This window comes from Corvus moneduloides, chromosome 14, assembly GCF_009650955.1.
Source record: "Corvus moneduloides isolate bCorMon1 chromosome 14, bCorMon1.pri, whole genome shotgun sequence".
In the NCBI taxonomy this organism is placed as follows: Eukaryota; Metazoa; Chordata; class Aves; order Passeriformes; family Corvidae; genus Corvus; species Corvus moneduloides.
In genome coordinates, this window is record NC_045489.1 from 6516951 (window position 1) to 6524232 (window position 7282).

Here is a 7282-nt window from a genome sequence, read left to right on the forward strand (position 1 = left end):
CTGTTACTGCCATAGTTGTTGTTGTTTTGTTTGACTGGTTATATACACATATATATATAGAGTAAAGAACTGTTATTCCTATTTCCCACATCTTTGCCTAAAGGCCCTTGATTTCAAAATATAATAACTTGGAGGGAAAAGGGGTTATATCTGCCACTTCAAGGGGGGGCCTCTGCCTTCCTTAGCAGACACCTGTCTTTCAAAACCGAGACAAACTGTCTGCAACTTATGCACAAAATACGGAGCATAAATACTGCTCCATCGAGGGGTAACATGTTATGGTGATGTAGAATTCAAAAAAGAAGTAGGGATTAAAGGGCCATTAAGTTTTTATACTGGTTTTAATAGCACTACCTCACAAATATTCCGGTGTGCTGATGGACTGTCTCTCACCACAAACACTCAATGCAGACTCTAGGGCTCCCCAAGAGGGATAGAGCAGGATGCCAATATCTGGAAAGACTAGAGAAAATTGGACAGAAATGAAAGAAAAAAGTTAAACTTTAGGACTGTTTGTTCCACTCTCAACAAACTGAGGCATCTCAGAGGAGGGCACAGGCCTAACTTCCAACTGCCATGAAGGACTTGAGAATCAGTGAAGATCTGGCATATGAGTAGTTCTGGTCACTTTGCTCACTGCTTCCTCTTGTTTCCATGAACATTCCACACAGATCACACAGGATTAACATAAAGCATGGGGTGATCACCTTAACTTCACTCAACTTCCATCTTCCCAGTCTCTCACCCTACTACTCCCACAGCTCTCATGTCCCCTGTGTGCACAACAGCAAACTCTTACAGTGGTTAAATGAGCCCAAGCGTGCCTGAGCTAGGGCAAAGGGGGAGGGTGGGGTAAACTTGTGGTTCTGGGAACAGTTCAGCACTTCTCAATGTATCTCACGTTGCATGCTAGCTCAAAGAGAGCCCAGAGGTCCAGCTGCAACCTGCCTGGTCCTAGGCAGTCCACACAAAAAGAGAGCACGCAGGAGGGGACGAGCTCCTCACCTGAGCGAGTTTCCTCTGAGCTGGGTGTGAGGGCAGGCAGGTGGAGGTGAAGAAGTAGAGGGAAGGGACTCCTCGTGTAGGTTCCACGCAGAAAGCTTATTCACACCAAAGGGTAGGGATGAAGAGCCGAGCATCTGCGAGTGTCCAGGGATTTTGTAGTGGGGATAGGGAAGGCGGGGATAAGGGATACAGCCAATGGGATATGGGATAGGAGGAGGGGTTGAGGGCAAGGGGACCAATGGGATTAACAGAAAGGAGGGACTAAGGGAAGGAGTCAATGGGGTGTCGAGTATTACAGAACTTTCTGGAACTTATTAACTTAAGGGAGCAAAATGTGCATAGATTTATACATAAAATAGGGAGGGGAAAACATGGACCAATCATACAAAAATATGTGAACTGTGGAACTGGGGGCTTATGGGCTCTCACCCTAACTAGAGAGTGAGGCATTAAGCTTCGGTGCCTGACCACCACAGCTTGGTGTTGGTTGGATCCTCAGGGGTCAGCGTGGCTGCAGCCACTTGCACCACCACAAATATACTTTGCAGAAGTGTTTAAAATATCTTGAATTCTCCTTGAATTAAATCTTTCTTCAATTTTTTCTTTCTTTTGTTGTTGTTTTTCCTACCTTTGCTATTTCTGCAGCAAAGCAAAGAGTGGCAGAACCCCCCAGATTTCTTTGCTTCTACTTTTTGTGAGCCTTCTCACAAAGCCACACCACTGATCCTGTTTCCTGCATTCCCTTCACCATGGAAGTGCTGTACTTTCATTATTGTGACACTTTATTTTCCTGCTTTAAATCCTCAGTAACTCTGTGAAAGTTGAAGTGACAGTCAAAGCTAGACACACTACTTGAGGAAATGATGGCTTGTTTTGTGGCATCAGAAGATCATGGGCTTTGGGGACTCTAAGTTCCACAGGATTTTGCATCCATACACACCATCTTCATCACCAGTGTCTCCCTGCCCATCCTGTTCCTATGCTGGAACAATTCCTTACCTTCTGTTCAGTTCACAAACCCTCATCCTTCCAAGCTCCTCAGGCAGTCTTACATTCTCCCATCAGTTCTTCACTGCATAGATGTCTTTCTAGAACAAAAAGATGCCTTTTTCCAAAGAGGCCAGGATGCCTTTTCCATGACACAAGCATCTGTCACTGTGCACATCCGGTCCCTCAGCTGGCCCACGCTTCTGAACTCTTCTCAGTGGTGATCAGGAATTCTCACAATCCTCTGGGTTTGCTTTAGCTTCCTTTCTTTGGTTTCCTTCTTAGATGCTGAGCGTTCCTGCCAATCCATGAGCCTGTCACGATGCCTTGGCACAGTGAATACTGCAGGCTCCCATGGCTGCCTCCCTGACGTGCCTGGCCCTGCACAGCGTAGCTGCACATGTCCTGGCACCCCCTGAGCAGAGCAGCCTGGGGTTTGTTTGGCCCACCTGAGCACCCCTCTGGGGAGCCTCAGCAGGAATCTGCCAGTCCTCCAAAATCTCCTCTCTCGCCTTAGGCAGGATTTCATTGGCAATTTGTAGGATTCAGCACAGAAGGCAGGAATTGAGGAGGATTGGCACAGAAGTACTCACCACTGCTCCTTTCAGAACTTCCTCTGCCTCTGGTGGAGCTGAGCCACTTCCAGAGGAGTCAGGGCGTTCAATACAGCACATCCAACAGCCCCCACCCCACGCCAGCTCCAAGAGCTTTAGGCTTTTCCCATCCCTGCTACAAGTTCTGAAGTAATGCAGCCAGCCCCAGACATAAATCCACAGTGATTTATGTGCTGCTGGCAGGTTGTTGGTTTAATCTGTACAGATTCAGGTGTATGAAATTGATATGAAGGCTTTAGCTACAAAAAGATGCAATTTTACATTCCGTGTCCCTGATTGCCTTGGCATATGCTGGAGTTTGCTTAGAACTTTGAGAAGGAAATCAGTCAGCAAGTCCTGCTGCTTCCAGCTCCTCAGATCTGGCTCTTCTCCTTCCTCCATGTCTGTAACATGACCCTCTGCTACCTTCCGTTACCTTCTGCTCTTCTGCCACTGACAGATGCTTGTCCCCTTTGGGTTTTAATCTCTATTGGGTTTAGATTTCAGCTTTATTTTATCATAAACTCTGCTCTAAAGTCAGGATATCTATTATCTGTGACTCGTGTGCATGTTCCAAAATGTAATTCAGCTACAGGGCATGGTAAAGATCCATTTTTGGAAAATAAGTCCTTTTCTCACTCCAGTGTTTCTCCAGCCATGCAACAGTGTGATGGGTGTCTCCCACTGAACAATGAACCCTCTTTCATGCAGCTCCTTAGCAATGGTAGAAATCACAATTTAAGTCTGCCTCCACATGGAAAAGGAGCCATGTGACCAAACAAGAGTAATGATGGTTAATGATCACCAGTGGAGTGTTGGCAACCACAGATCCTGCTCAGGCTAACAGGAGAGGTGGTGCCCCTCATCCTGACCAACCAAAGGCACCGCTGAATGCTTTCCTGTGACAACAGTATGAACAAAAGAGACTGTCACCTGAGGTGAAATGTTGCTTTACAAGAACTAAACAAGAAATAACTGTGCCAAACCCAGACAGTTTCCTAAGAAACTGGCTACCAGTGCTCATGGGGCATTGCAGTTTTATCTGAGTTCAGGGAAGAAGGCAGCTGGAAAGCCTCAAAACTCACTGGAGGAGAGAATAAAAAGGGCTTCAGGGCACGGAACTGGCTAGGAAAGTGTGTTTGAAAACTGCCAGCATGGAAACTGCTAGCTATTGCTGACCTTTCCCTTGTTTACAGAAACAGAACTTTCAACACCTGTAACTGGGAGGGAATTAACTGAAGAAAGTTCTGACTCATATCATCATTTTCACCTCCTAAGAAAAACAATTCTGTAAGGCTTCAAGCACTCACCATGCAAGCCACAAGGCAGCATCTCTGGAGAACAAGCTGTCTCTGAGCACTGCCACCTGATTTCATTGCTGGGGTTCATTCCACATCCCTCTTCATCGCTCCCAACAGCATCCTGACACTCACGTGTTGTCTATTCATTGCTGCTGCTCCATCCCCTGGACTCCCTCCCATGCTCCTGCCTGCCAGCCTGGCAGCAGCACACAGATAGATCCTGCCTGATTTCACAGTGGATCTTTGCTTTCCATGAGGGCATTATGGATCTGTCTCATCTGTCACTGACAACACTGACTGTGCGAGGCTTGTACCGACCAGGTTCCTGTCAGACCTTTGCTGCTGAGCCGCAGCCGAGTGATGCTCCCCAGGCTCAGGAGAGCATGAGGACACTGCTCACACATGGTTGTCAGGACAGAGCAGCACTGTGGGGAGTCAGGCCTCCCTCGCTTGGGACACAGGTGAGAAAAGGACACTGTTGATGCATGCACTGCTAGGATGTTCTTGCAGGGAAAATAAACAGTGAAGCTGTTGCCCAGCCTTTCAGAGTGCTGGGAGACAAGACAGGGCTTGAGTATCACTCATTATTCAGCTTTCTGAAAAGAGCTCAGTGGAGAAAAAACAATTCATTGGTGTTGATCTTTCAGATCATTTTTTGGCTATCCTGTGCAACCAGGGGAGCTTTAAATTTCTGCTTTCCAAACAACAAACCAGTGAGACTGAGGTTTGGATGTGATCATCTGGCACCTAGAGATGAAACCAAAATCTGTACACTTAGTGATGAAATTCCGTGTGTTGGCAGTGTCAGTGACAATCCAGCTGCAGCACAACTGCTCATGCAGTTGTCTCCATGTGCTTCTCCTGTTTCTTGAAGAAACTCAGTATTTCATCTTCCTGCAAAATATTTAACCAATTCCCTTCTCTGTACAAGGCAATTTGTGATATGGGGTAAGGAGAAAGTTCACTGGAAATAACTTAGGGGGATTTTTATAAATATCTCACTGCTACCAGGATGGGGGTTTGGGTTCTTTCCCCTTCTTTAAAGTTTATTTTATACCAAGTTTGTAACTGCGACTGCAATATTTTTTCTGCCTATAAAATACCAAAAAAATAGAACTAAAATCTGTGGGATGATGATCATGTACTTTTTTTTTAATCTGAGATAGGTTTCTTTATCTCCATTAATGCTAGACAGGGATATTTTAGAGATTCATGGCTGGATCCATGTAAAGCCAGGCACGACAAGGAGAAATATGGGCACGGTATTTCTGTTAGTGTAGTTTAATGAGCAAATGAAAAGGAACAATCCTTTTTGTGCCCTACTCCTGCAAGAGCAATTCCATGATTATTGATTTTTCCTAGAAATAACTGTTTAATATTGAAATAGCTGCTGAGGTACAGGATGCACAATGTTCATACTGCTTGAGCCTTTTATTTCAAAGTGTTATCAGCACTCACAAATCAGAGTTAAACCACTGCCTTCCATAGGATGAGATTTAATAACAAGATTCAATTATTTCTGTATTCAATATTGATTTCTGGAGAAAGAAGTGACAGAGAAGAGGGACACAGAAGGGTGATGCAGAACCAAATCACAGTTACACAAGCATCCCCAGACCCAGAAGCCAAGACATTCCTGTTTCATCATTCACAGCAAAAATATCTCAGCAATGTGAAAGTTGCTGGTTTTTTTCTTGGGTATTTAAATGATGTTAACAAATATTAGCTTATTATCCAAGCTGTTGGTGTCCTCTTGTAGGGCTTAAAAACTGACCTGCCCCAACTCTTGGGGTCATGGTCCCAGTTCCCCCACACCATCCGTGTGGAGGTAATGGGACTGACCTGAGAACTGCAGTGGTGCCAAAGCTGGAAGAGGAATCTCTCATTTTCTCTCCCAGCTTTACAGCATGCCCAGACAGGCTCTTTTAAATTAAATGCACATAGATAGGTGTGAGAAATCTCTCCACTGATATTTTTAATGTTTTTTTCTTAATTATGTAGTGCCTAGGTGTCTTGGGGTGATTTTATGATAATACTGTATTTCCCTATCATCTGCTTTATGCCCAGAAATGGATCCCATAGCTTTAAGCTGGGTCCAGGAGAGGGGGGAGAGAAGCCGGGCGAATTCTTCAGAGTGGTTTGTGTTCAAGGACTCACACACTCCCCCACGTTCTCACCACTGCAGAGCTGAGGGAGCACCTTCCTGCTTTTAGCTGGCCTGTTAGCTGAGGCAAGAAATTTTCCCAGGACTGCATACTGAAATCCTCTGGAACTTCTTCTTCTTTTTCTGGAACTGTTTGGCCTAGCTGTGATCCGAGAACCAGATCATCAGACCCCGTGGACCAGCAGGGAGGCTGAGGGAATGCTGCATCCAAACCTCAGACTTCAGGAGGGGCCAAGCCAGCTACACAGGGAACTCTACAGAGGGAACTCTAAATCCACCAGCTTTCTCTGCAATGAGGAGGTTTATTATCTAACATTATTCTATTTTTTTTCTTTGCCCTGCCGGCACTCTGCTTGTTAAATAAATAGTTTTTTTCTCTTTCATCTGAGAAATTCCTTCTGTATCGGTGGGGGAGGCGGAGCTGAAACCTGCCTTCTTATGAGGAGACATTCATTACAGGACGTTTCCTCCTAAACTTGTCTCAAAGTGAGGCACTAGGTTAATCCTTGTGGTACATAGCTACTGTCCTTAAGAAAAATAATTTCCTCAGCCAGGCTTTCTATACACTGCCCTTCTCTGCCCCGGTGCTGTCTTGTGTAACAAGGCTGAGGGAGGAGCCCTGCTGAAGGTGGAGGAGAGAGCAGAGGGAGGGAGACTCAGCCCCGCAGAGACGCCAGTGCCATGGATGATGCCGGTTTCCCTCTCCTTGGGAACATGGCCTCTCCCCCTGACTGTCTTCTCGGCACGACTTTCAGACCAAATTAGTTTTGCCTTTATGACCCCTGGAAGCTCTGAATGCTCAGTGTCTTGGCAGGGCTGGAATCCCAGCTCCAGGGGAGTCGCGGGGGCAAAGGTACAGCCTCAGTCCCTTTGATCAGTCTGGCTGGCAGGAGCCCTGGCACAGGGCATGCAATGGCATCCTGTGCTCAGTCTACTGTCAGCTCTGAGCGTGGCATTCCCCAAACACCTACGAGTTACCCTCCAGCTTTGATCATCTCAGTTTATTGGGAAACAGAGATTATGTGATACTGCTGTGCTGAGCTTCTTGGAATCACAGACATCCAGCAGTTCAATCAGCAAAGGTAATGCACAAGGTTTGGGCAACAGAAAGTATCTTCTGTAGAATAATAATCACCAAAGTGTCTTTTACTGCTCTCAGTAAAATACACACTTGCTTTGGTGTGCATCTTGAACAGAACCAGGAGAACCTTCTCACACTGCTCCTTTGCCCT

General features: G+C 46.0%; 1 long non-coding RNA gene across 1 annotated transcript; it reads left to right on the forward strand.

Annotated features, from left to right (window-relative positions):
* The first annotated feature begins 219 nt into the window (after positions 1-219).
* On the forward strand, positions 220-6431 carry LOC116451227. The gene is made up of 2 exons (XR_004243138.1): positions 220-4347; positions 6072-6431. It is a non-coding gene; the product is annotated as an uncharacterized LOC116451227 (long non-coding RNA).
* Positions 6432-7282: the final 851 nt, after the last annotated feature.